Raw genomic sequence first — 12,850 nt, forward strand, 5'->3', positions numbered from 1 at the left:
CTTCACTGCCAAATGGTATAAAATTCTGTGACACACCCGTGGTGTCAGTATGATCACTGCACCCCTAGATGAATTCTGTCATGATCTCTGCAGGCAGAGATCATAGCAAGCCTATAGAGGGACAAGCTCTCGGAAGATGGAACTATACTGACCATGAACTAAGCCTGCCGCGCAACTAGAAATAGCCAGGTAGCATTTCCTATTTATCGCTAGATGCCCAGCTCTGGCCTAAGACCTAAATAGCTAGCAGAGGGAAATATAAGACCTGGCTCACCTCTAGAGAAATATTCCCAAGAAGACAGTAGCCCCCCACATATAATGACGGTGAGTTCAGATGAAACAACAAACGCAGCAGGAAAATAGTCTTAGCAAATTTGAGGTCCGCTTACTAGATAGCAGAAGACAGATAGTATACTTTCATGGTCAGCAGAAAAACACTAACAAAACACCATCCAGAGATTACCTTAAACTCTGGCATTAACTCATAACGCCAGAGTAGCAATCCCTGATCCACGAGAGCTTTCCAGACACAGTAACAAAACTTCAGCTGTGAACTGGAACAAATAGGCAAAACAAAACATGGACAAAAGTCCAACTTATCTAGTAGTTGTCAGAAGCAGGAACAAGCACTGAGAGGCATCAGATAACATTGTTGACCGGCAAGAAACCACCAGAGAAATGAGCTTAAATAGCGACACCCACTACTGATGGAATCAGGTGAAACAGGAAAGAGGATGACAAGTCCAATTCCACAAGCGGCCACCGGGGGAGCCCAGAATCCAAATTCACAACAGTACCCCCCCCTCAAGGAGGGGGCACCGAACCCTCACCAGATCCACCAGGGCGACCAGGATGAGCCCTATGGAAGGCACGAACAAGATCAGAAGCATGAACATCAGATGCATTGACCCAAGAATTATCCTCCTGGCCGTAACCCTTCCAGTTGACCAGATACTGGAGTTTCCGTCTGGAAACACGAGAGTCCAAAATTTTCTCCACAACGTACTCCAACTCACCCTCAACCAACACCGGAGCAGGAGGCTCAACTGAAGGTACAACAGGTACCTCATACCTGCGCAATAACGACCGATGAAAAACGTTATGAATGGAAAAGGACGCAGGGAGGTCCAAACGGAAAGAAACAGGATTAAGGATCTCCAATATTCTATAAGGGCCGATGAACCGAGGTTTAAACTTAGGAGAAGAGACCCTCATAGGGACAAAACGAGAAGACAACCACACTAAATCTCCAACACAAAGCCGAGAACCAACACGACGATGACGGTTGGCAAAACGCTGAGTCTTCTCCTGGGACAACTTCAAATTGTCCATAACCTGCCCCCAGATGTGATGCAATCTCTCCACCACCGCATCCACTCCAGGACAATCCGAGGATTCCACCTGACCGGAGGAAAATCGAGGATGAAACCCCGAATTACAGAAAAACGGGGACACCAAGGTGGAAGAACTGGCCCGATTATTGAGGGCGAACTCTGCCAATGGCAAAAAAGCAACCCAATCATCCTGGTCAGCAGAGACAAAACACCTCAGATATGTCTCAAGGGTCTGATTAGTCCGCTCGGTCTGGCCATTAGTCTGAGGGTGAAAAGCAGATGAAAAAGACAAATCTATGCCCATCCTAGCACAGAATGCCCGCCAAAATCTAGACACAAATTGGGTACCTCTGTCAGAAACAATATTCTCAGGAATACCGTGCAATCGGACAACATTCTGAAAAAACAGAGGAACCAACTCAGAAGAAGAAGGCAACTTGGGCAGAGGAACCAAATGGACCATTTTAGAGAAACGGTCACAGACCACCCAGATGACAGACATCTTCTGGGAAACAGGCAGATCTGAAATAAAATCCATCGAGATGTGTGTCCAAGGCCTCTTAGGAATAGGCAAGGGCAACAGCAGTCCGCTAGCCCGAGAACTACAAGACTTGGCCCGAGCACAAACGTCACATGACTGCACAAAGACTCGCACATCTCGTGACAGAGAAGGCCACCAGAAGGATCTTGCCACCAAATCCCTGGTACCAAAAATTCCGGGATGACCTGCCAATGCAGAAGAATGTACCTCAGAGATGACTCTGCTGGTCCAATCATCCGGAACAAACAGTCTATCAGGCGGACAACGATCCGGTCTATCCGCCTGAAACTCTTGCAAGGACCGCCGCAGATCAGGAGAAACGGCCGACAAAATTACTCCCTCCCTAAGGATACCTGTGGGTTCAGAATTACCAGGAGAGTCCGGGTCAAAACTCCTAGAAAGGGCATCTGCCTTAACATTCTTAGAACCCGGTAGGTATGACACCACAAAATTAAAGCGAGAAAAAAATAAAGACCAGCGCGCCTGTCTAGGATTCAGGCGTCTGGCAGTCTCAAGATAAATCAAATTTTTGTGGTCAGTCAATACCACCACCTGATGCCTAGCCCCCTCGAGCCAATGGCGCCACTCCTCAAACGCCCACTTCATGGCCAAAAGCTCCCGATTCCCAACATCATAATTCCGCTCTGCGGGCGAAAATTTGCGAGAAAAGAAAGCACAAGGCCTAATGACGGAGCAGTCGGAACCTTTCTGCGACAACACTGCCCCAGCTCCGATCTCCGAAGCGTCAACCTCAACCTGAAAAGGCAGATTCACATCAGGCTGACGCAACACAGGGGCAGAGGCAAAACGGCGCTTAAGCTCCTGAAAGGCCTCTACAGCATGAGGGGACCAATTAGCAACATCAGCGCCTTGTCTGGTCAAATCAGTCAGTGGTTTAACGACATCCGAAAAACCAGCAATAAATCGGCGGTAAAAGTTGGCAAAGCCCAAAAATCTCTGAAGACCCTTAAGAGAGGAGGGCTGAGTCCAGTCACAAATAGCTTGCACCTTGACGGGATCCATCTCAATGGAAGAGGGAGAAAAAATATACCCCAAAAAGGAAATTTTCTGGACTCCAAAAACGCACTTAGACCCCTTCACACATAAAGAATTAGACCGCAGAACCTGAAAAACTCTCCTGACCTGCTGGACATGAGAGTCCCAGTCATCAGAAAAAATCAGAATATCATCCAGATATATTATCACAAATTTATCCAGAAAATCGCGGAAAATATCATGCATAAAAGACTGGAAAACTGAAGGGGCATTAGAAAGACCAAAAGGCATGACCAAATACTCAAAGTGGCCCTCGGGCGTATTAAATGCGGTCTTCCACTCATCCCCCTGCCTGATCCGCACCAAATTATACGCCCCACGAAGATCAATTTTAGAGAACCACTTAGCCCCCTCTATACGAGCAAACAAATCAGTAAGCAATGGCAATGGGTATTGATACTTAACAGTGATCTTATTCAGAAGCCGATAATCAATACATGGTCTCAAAGAGCCGTCTTTTTTTGAGACAAAGAAAAACCCAGCTCCCAAGGGAGAAGAAGATGGACGAATATGTCCCTTTTCCAAAGACTCCTTTATATATTCCCGCATAGCAGCATGTTCCGGCACAGACAAATTAAACAAACGACCCTTTGGATATTTACAACCCGGTATCAAATCTATGGCACAATCGCACTCACGGTGCGGAGGTAACGACCCAAGCTTGGGTTCGTCAAAGACGTCTTGATAATCAGAAAGGAACTCAGGGACTTCAGAGGGAATGGACGACGAAATAGAAACCAAAGGTACGTCCCCATGAATACCCTTACATCCCCAGCTCAACACAGACATTGCTCTCCAGTCCAAGACTGGGTTGTGAGACTGCAACCATGGCAATCCCAGTACCACATCGTCATGTAAATTATACAGTACCAGGAAACGAATAATCTCCTGGTGATCCGGATTGATACGCATGGTCACTTGTGTCCAGTATTGTGGTTTATTATTAGCCAATGGGGTGGAGTCAATCCCCTTCAGAGGAATAAGAGTCTCCAAAGGCTCTAAATCAAAACCACAACGATTGGCAAAGGACCAATCCATAAGACTCAGAGCGGCGCCAGAGTCAACATAGGCGTCCGTGGCAATGGATGACAAAGAGCAAATCAGGGTTACAGACAAAATAAACTTAGACTGAATGGTGCCAATGGAAACAGACTTATCAAGCTTCTTTGTACGCCTAGAGCATGCCGATATAACATGAGTAGAATCCCCACAATAGAAACACAATCCATTCTTCCGTCTAAAATTCTGTCGCTCGCTCCTGGACAGAATTCTATCACACTGCATACTTTCTGGCGTCTTTTCCATAGACACCGCCAGATGGTGCACCGGTTTGCGCTCCCGCAGACGCCTATCAATCTGAATAGCCATTGTCATGGACTCATTCAGACCTGCAGGCAAAGGGAACCCCACCATAACATCCTTAACGGCATCAGAGAGACCCTCTCTGAAAGTTGCCGCCAAGGCGCACTCATTCCACTGAGTAAGCACAGACCATTTACGGAATTTTTGGCAGAAAACTTCAGCTTCGTCTTGCCCCTGAGATAGTGCCATCAAAGTTTTTTCTGCCTGAAGTTCCAAATGAGGTTCCTCATAAAGCAAGCCCAAGGCCAGAAAAAACGCATCCACATCGCGTAACGCAGGATCCCCTGCTGGCAATGAGAAGGCCCAATCTTGAGGGTCACCCCTGAGCAAGGAAATCACAATCCTAACCTGCTGAGCAGGGTCTCCAGCTAAACGAGACTTCAGGGACAAATAAAGCTTACAATTATTTCGGAAATTCTGGAAGCTAGCTCTATTCCCTGTGAAGAACTCCGGCAAAGGAATTCTCGGCTCAGATACCGGAGCATGTACCACAAATTCTTGTAAATTTTGTACTTTCGTGATGAGATTATTCAAACCCGCAGTTACACTCTGGAGATCCATTATTGTCAGGTGCACACAGAGCATACAGAGATTAGGAGGAGGGAGAGAAAAAAGACTGCAGCAAGGCAGACTGGAGGAAAAAAAAAAAAAAAAAAAAAAAAAAAAAAATTCCAGCAGACTTCTTATCACTCTCCTTTCTCAACCTGGGTCTTTAACACTTTATTGGCCGGTCAAACTGTCATGATCTCTGCAGGCAGAGATCATAGCAAGCCTATAGAGGGACAAGCTCTCGGAAGATGGAACTATACTGACCATGAACTAAGCCTGCCGCGCAACTAGAAATAGCCAGGTAGCATTTCCTATTTATCGCTAGATGCCCAGCTCTGGCCTAAGACCTAAATAGCTAGCAGAGGGAAATATAAGACCTGGCTCACCTCTAGAGAAATATTCCCAAGAAGACAGTAGCCCCCCACATATAATGACGGTGAGTTCAGATGAAACAACAAACGCAGCAGGAAAATAGTCTTAGCAAATTTGAGGTCCGCTTACTAGATAGCAGAAGACAGATAGTATACTTTCATGGTCAGCAGAAAAACACTAACAAAACACCATCCAGAGATTACCTTAAACTCTGGCATTAACTCATAACGCCAGAGTAGCAATCCCTGATCCACGAGAGCTTTCCAGACACAGTAACAAAACTTCAGCTGTGAACTGGAACAAATAGGCAAAACAAAACATGGACAAAAGTCCAACTTATCTAGTAGTTGTCAGAAGCAGGAACAAGCACTGAGAGGCATCAGATAACATTGTTGACCGGCAAGAAACCACCAGAGAAATGAGCTTAAATAGCGACACCCACTACTGATGGAATCAGGTGAAACAGGAAAGAGGATGACAAGTCCAATTCCACAAGCGGCCACCGGGGGAGCCCAGAATCCAAATTCACAACAGAATTCACTGAGAGGTGTAGTTTGTAAATTGGGGTAACTTACGGGGGTTTCTGCTATTCTGTCAACTCAGGGGCATTGAGAGGTGTAGTTTGTCAATTGGGGTCACTTATGGGAGTTTCTGCTATTCTGGGAACTCGGGCTGTCCCAGTTGGTCACGGCACCCGCAAACCATAACTGTAAAATCCGCACAACAGCATGGCGCTCCTTGCCTTCACAACTTTGCACTGTGCCTGAAAAATAGTTTCCGATTGCATGTAGGGTATTGGCGCACTCAGGACAAAATGGACTTCAGTTTGTTGTAAAAAAAATTCCTATTAGCCCTTACAAACATTGAAAACTGGGGCTAAAACAACATTTTAGTAGTAAAATGTAGTTTATTCTTTCTTCACCGCTCAATGGAAAAAAAAATTCTGTGAGGCGCATGTGTCAATATGATCACGGCACCACTAGATGAATAGGGTTTTTTTTTTGCTCTGCTACTTCAGGGGCTATGCCAATGTGACATGGCACCCTCAAACCATTCCAGCAGAATCTGAACTCCAATAAGGCACTTCTCCCTTCTTTGTACTGTGCCTCAAAAGAAGTATTCCCCGACATATGAGGTATCGGCGTGCTCAGGAGAAATTGCACAACAAATTGTATGGGGCAATTTCTCTTGTTACCATTTTGAAAACGCTAAATTTGTGGCTAAAAAACATTTTTGTGGAGTGTGAGGGGCAAAGTAAATTTCTCTCCCCTCCTGAAATGTGCCCACATCTTTGGGATTCCACAGGATCATTGTTTTCTTTTAATTAAAATGCCAGGAAGAAGCACTTTGAAGATCTTAACACAAGGGTGTGAACTTTTCTGCAGATACAGCAAACTGAACTCTTTTGTCTGACTGAAGCACATGGAGACACCGTGACACAACAAGTCACAGCAAGGCTCTGAGGTATTAAATCTGGAAAATGACCAATAATAACAGAATGCAATATCTCTGAGACTAGCTGAGCGCATAATCAGAATCGTTATTCCTTACCCCATACGCCCGTGCTTGGCAGCCACCTGTAGCTCTCTGCGTTATTGAGTTATAAAGCATATCTAACAGGAATTACATATGGTAGGCAAATTTAGTCTCTATGCACAGATAAAATCCAGCGGAACCCAGTGGTGGAGCCACCGACCCATTCAGAGCTTCAGGCGGAAAGTTATGGACCATTCACCATTCTGGACAGAAAATCATATTCTCAGAGATGGGAGGAGAGAGGCTGCACCACCCAGTGGTGGGAGCAGAGTGTGGGAGGGAACAGCCTAGGAGATATAAGGGAGTCCCTCATTTTGGACTTAGTTTTCTACTGGCAGGAGGATCCTTTACCTGACGCGGCCAAGGAAAGCATGTAACTATGATTTGGACCTGTGATCCATCAGTGCCTCCCTGTGGTCACATGCTACATAACACAGTAATTGTAATTATCTATACCCTACCTTTGTACTGCACTCCTGACTGTATACTTGTATATTGCTCTGTATATATATATATATGCCTGTATATTTCTAGTGCGCCTTTTCAGCGATTAAATATAAAATTAATCTTGGGCTGCTCTTTTATCTTGATTCACGAATCCCCACGTCCGCACGCTCAGTTGGTTATATTATATGCTACTACCCGGGTTGGCTTCTGACCTGATATAAGTCTGTTGTCGGACGGGATTTATTTCGAACGAGGAACTGTTGGCAGAATACCATACTGTGTTAGGAACTCTGGCAGAGATGGCCGGGATGTTTATATATATATATATATATCCCCAGCCGGGACTGGTGATATATATCCCCCCTCACTGGGAGTGCCTCAAGAACTCGTACCTATAAGGGAAGCCTTTCCGGTGACTATTTGCTCTCGGTGCAGATCCCTGACTGACCTGGGGCAAAAGGTGGTGCCAGAGAGCTGACCCCTGTTAGGTTCTTCTCTGCCCTCCCCCGAGGTGAGTGAAGTCGACACCCCCTTCCCCTGTGAGATCCCTCACATGGAGAAAATATGATTTTATTATTTTCGCCGCTCAACGTTATGAACTTCTGTGAATCATCTGGGGGTTCACAGTGCTCAACACACATCTAAATACATTCCTTGAGGGGTCTAGTTTTCAAAATAGGGTCACTTGTGGAAGGTTAACACTGTTTAGGCACATCGGAGGCTCTCCAAATGGGACATGAAGTCTGCTAATGATACCAACAAATTTTACATTCAAAAAGTCAAATGATGTTCCTTCCCTTCCGAGCCCTGCAGTGCACACAGTTGTTTTCTCCCACACATATGGTATCAATGTACTCAGGACAAATTGCACAAAAAAATTGTATGGTGCAATTTCTCCTGTTATCATTAATAAAATGCAAAATTTGGGGCTAAAATACATTTTTATGAGGAATTTTTTATTTTTTTATTTTCACAGCTCAACGTTATAAACTTCTGTGAAACACACATCTACCATACATCACATACCATACATCTACATAAGTTCCCTGAGTGGTCTAGTTTCCAAAATGATCAGGGGTTTTTCAAATGCGACATAGCATCCGCTAATAGTTTCAGCAAATTTTGCATTCAAAATGTCAAACGATGCTCTTTGCCTTTTGAGCTCTGCCGTGCGCTCAAACAGTAGTTTTCCCCCACATAAGGAGTATTGGCATGTTCAGGAGAAATTGCACAATAAATTTTGGGGTCCATTTTTTCCTGTTACCCTTGTGAAAATACAAAAATTTGGATCTAAAGTAATTTTCTTGTCAAAAAAAGTTAAATGTGTCATGCGGCTGCAATGCAGTTTAGCTCAACATCCACCAGGGGGGGCTGGTGAGGGAAGAGAGGTTGCACACTAACAGCATAGCAACACTGAGCAGCCGCACATGTGTCACAAGTAATGAAAGAGTGGTTAGACGAGCAGAGTCAGAAACTGTCAGGAGCAGAGGTACCAGAGGTCACAGAATGCACAAAGTCAGAGACAAGCCAAAAGTCAGAGCCAAACGGGAGCGCGATATCCAAAACGTGAGACATAAGATGAAGTCGGAATACAAGCCAGAAGTCAAAGCCACTTGGGGAAGAGGTATCAGAGATGGAAAGCAAGAGGCGGGGTTCAGAGGTCAAGCTGAGTAATACACTGTAAGGAAAACCACCAGACAAACACTACATCAGGGCTAGGGAACAAGTCTCACACAAATACGGTAAGTCAGAGGCAGAAGGATCACCAGGGTATATGGGTCAGCTGCTCTAGCCTGGAAGCATGAACTATCACTGACGCTGGCCAGTAGACTGAAGAAGTCTGAAAAAGCCCAAAGTGAGGCAGAGGGTGTTAACCCCCCACATGAATAGTCCAGAGAGGGATTAACAGAAAACAAACTCCGGACTGGATCCTGACAAAATGTTAATTTTTTTTTCCACATTCTAAAAATTCCCGTGAAGCACCTGAAGGGTTAATAAACTTCTTGAATGTGGTTTTGAGCACCTTGAGGGTGCAATTTTTAGAAAATTGTAACTTTTGGGTACTTTCTGTCATATAGACCCCTCTAAGTCACTTCAAATATGAGGTGGTCCCTAAAAAAATGGTTTTGTAAATTTTGTAGGTAAAATGAGAAATTGCTGGTCAACTTTTAACACTTATAAAGTAAAGAAACTTGGCACTCAACTTGGTTATGTAGATAGTATTGAATATGCTTTTTTATTTCAAATAGCAGTCCCAATATAAACGTTTCGGTCTGCCATAGACCTTCTTCAGTACAACTAGGTTGAAAATACATCACAAAAGGATTTTTAACCATTGTATAATAACAACATCAAATGAAGTTACAAGAATAACACAAATAACAAAAGGGATAGCTAACAAGATAAATCTAACAACGATTTAGTGAGTTGTGATGGATCAAAGGGTAGGAGAGGTAAGGAAAGGTAAAGTAATTTTATAACATACCCGACTGCTCAAGAGCTAAATATGAGAGATGTCTCAGGATATAACGTAGATCCTTGTATGTAGGAATACTTGTGGATCATAAAGAGGACTGGACTGGTCGCTCTGCGGTATTGTCTTGTCTCCTCAGGTATACAGTATTTACATAATGATCATTTCCACATGTGTTCTTATGCATAACAGCTATTCTATACTGACGTCCAGTGTACACAGTGATCAGGTGACCTCTTTTGTTGTGTCATGTGACCGCTTCCTTTACTACAGGATTGGCCCCAATATAAATAAATATATATAAAACAAACACATTACTCCTAGTGACATTCTTCCGTCATTTACACTCTCCTGCTTTCCCTTATTTTCGCACAGTGTGCTTATTATTACTAGCCGTTCGCTCTTGTTGTCAGTTACCATGACAATCGAGCGCAGCAGTGATCACCGGAAGTCAGCGTCATACCCTCTGACGCACTTCCGGTTTCGGCCATATGCCTAATCCCGCCCCTTGCCTACTTATACATACCTTCCCTGCACAATGCCAGCAACCAGCGGCGGATACCGCGTTGCGTGGCGTTACTACACTTAACAACCTCGGTAAGATACAAGCTATATTAATTATCTACATACTGGCATCATGGGCACTTGTCCTCATTATTGTACCATGTGTACTACAGGTGCGCTTCCGTTTTGGCACGTCCCACTCGTACTCCGTAGTACTCTGGGGACCGAAACACTACTGGTGAGCCATGGCACAACCTCCTCTCTGGAGTTATCACCAAATAGGTAGTGTCACTGATTTTATCGCTCCTGTTGTTGTTTCACAGATGCATATTCCATCCTGCGGCTATAATCTCACTCATTATACATGGTAAAGCCTCTATTCACAGGGTAAGACCCACATTGCTGTCTCTTAGAACCTGCATTTCAGCACCCATACTGATTGATATCTCTTATTAATGACAGGTTATCTAATCCTGCTCTACCTACAATAGATATACAATCTTGCCACATATTATTACTGCCAGTAGGTGAGAATTTCTCTCTTTTATTTGTAATCCTATCAGCTCGATTTGCTCTAACCCCTCCCTACGTTAGACAGTAAATAACAGTCTCTATATTGTCTTCCAGCTACGCTATACCTTAATGAAAATTTACCACCTATAAACAACACTATCCTCTTAATTATACCGGGTCAATATACACATTCATTATTTCGATATTCTATACCACTATACTACACACCTAATGATTGGATGTACTTCTCAATACCGCAGAGCGACCAGTCCAGTCCTCTTTATGATCCACAAGTATTCCTACATACAAGGATCTACGTTATATCCTGAGACATCTCTCATATTTAGCTCTTGAGCAGTCGGGTATGTTATAAAATTACTTTACCTTTCCTTACCTCTCCTACCCTTTGATCCATCACAACTCACTAAATCGTTGTTAGATTTATCTTGTTAGCTATCCCTTTTGTTATTTGTGTTATTCTTGTAACTTCATTTGATGTTGTTATTATACAATGGTTAAAAATCCTTTTGTGATGTATTTTCAACCTAGTTGTACTGAAGAAGGTCTATGACAGACCGAAACGTTTATATTGGGACTGCTATTTGAAATAAAAAAGCATATTCAATACTATCTACATAACCAAGTTGAGTGCCAAGTTTCTTTACTTTATGTCTACTGGTTTGGGGAACCTACCTTGTGCACCAACACAGTAGTGCCACGATATACTTCACTATTAACTTTTAACACTTATAACTTACTAACAAAAAACAGTGGCCAGGGGGATAGTTGTGGCTGAGGGTGGAAGTACTGGCACTCCCTGGCCCTCCATCTCATAAACACATTGTCCCTTCTGTGACTTGGTGGTCCACCTACTTGTACACTAGGGCCCATCTCGGTCTGCTAGGAGTCCTTTCCTTTAAGCACCAGGTAATGACAGGCAGAGTCCAATTCCAGTTTCAACAAAACAACTTTACTCAGTCCATCCAGTTCAGTGACAGAAACAGCACAAGGTTCCTTACAGACCTTCAACCTTCCGTTCCCTGTACTGTCCCTCACTTCTCCAGGAATATCACAGGGTCGTACCATCACCTTCAGTACCACAGTTTCTTGACTGGTCAGCCCAACTCGCTTCAGGAGTTCCCTGTCCATTTTGCACCGGACGTTTTGGGTTGTTCCCACAAAGCTTGCCGCTACCATATGGATGCTGCCCTGTATTCCTCCACCACCATGTGACTATCAGCCCATAGGCCCTGGACGGCTGAGCTCCCTGCTTGAACGTTGTGGGATACAACTGTCCTGTCCTGGCTCCCAGCCCCAACTATCTGATTCCAGGAAGCTTCCTAACTTACTCTCAGTTGTCCCCTCCTAACTAACTTGATCCTATTGCTCTATCTAATTCCTATTGTGCCCCCCTAGTGGGCTAAAACTATATCCCACACTTTTCCTACATCTACACAACACAGGAATATATATACATTACATTAAACATTATAATAGCATTATAAGACACATGAGGTATATCACCTTTTACAGGAGCATAGGGAAACATGGGCAGAGAGAGTGGGGCACAGACTAGTCCTCGTACACCCCTTACAGCTCCATGTGCTGCCTAACAGATGAAGACTGCTAAAGTTTGGTGAGCTGACTATTCTTATACACCATATTTCCCTCTGTTTTCTAAATATTATACTATGGGGCAGTTCACATCTACAACATTTTTCTACAGACTGAATTGGTCTGTCAAAAAGAATCTCAGCATGCTGCGACTGGCTCCAGAATTTGTATCTCGGGCACCCATACAAGTCTGTGGGTGCATGTGAAAGATCGTACTGCACTAGGATGTCATCTGAGTGCAGTCCGACATCCGCAGACTCAGACAATGGAGAAGGAGAAATTAAGTTCCTTTTCTTCTCCCCACTTGTGCTTCGATTCTCCCATGCAAAAGAATCTAATCACACTAAGGTGACACTCGGCTCAAACTCTAATCAGAATTTGAGCTGAGTGTCATTAACATAATCAACTGCACAAGAGAATCTACAATCGTGTGACCCCCAGCCCAAGGGGCACATTCATATTGTGGTTGAAAAAAGACACATGTTCGTCAGGTTCAACCAGCTGTTTTTTTGCTTCTTTAAACAAAATTGGTGAAAACAAGACTTATTG

The 12,850-nt window shown here is 44.1% G+C and overlaps 1 long non-coding RNA gene across 1 annotated transcript; it reads left to right on the forward strand.

Moving 5' to 3' along the window:
* Positions 1 to 10,636: 10,636 nt before the first annotated feature.
* LOC143769117 (uncharacterized) lies at positions 10,637 to 11,343 on the forward strand. The gene is made up of 4 exons (XR_013214217.1): positions 10,637 to 10,701; positions 10,802 to 10,864; positions 10,948 to 11,049; positions 11,237 to 11,343. It is a non-coding gene; the product is annotated as an uncharacterized LOC143769117 (long non-coding RNA).
* Positions 11,344 to 12,850: the final 1,507 nt, after the last annotated feature.

Source organism: Ranitomeya variabilis, chromosome 4 (assembly GCF_051348905.1).
Source record: "Ranitomeya variabilis isolate aRanVar5 chromosome 4, aRanVar5.hap1, whole genome shotgun sequence".
NCBI lineage: Eukaryota > Metazoa > Chordata > Amphibia > Anura > Dendrobatidae > Ranitomeya > Ranitomeya variabilis.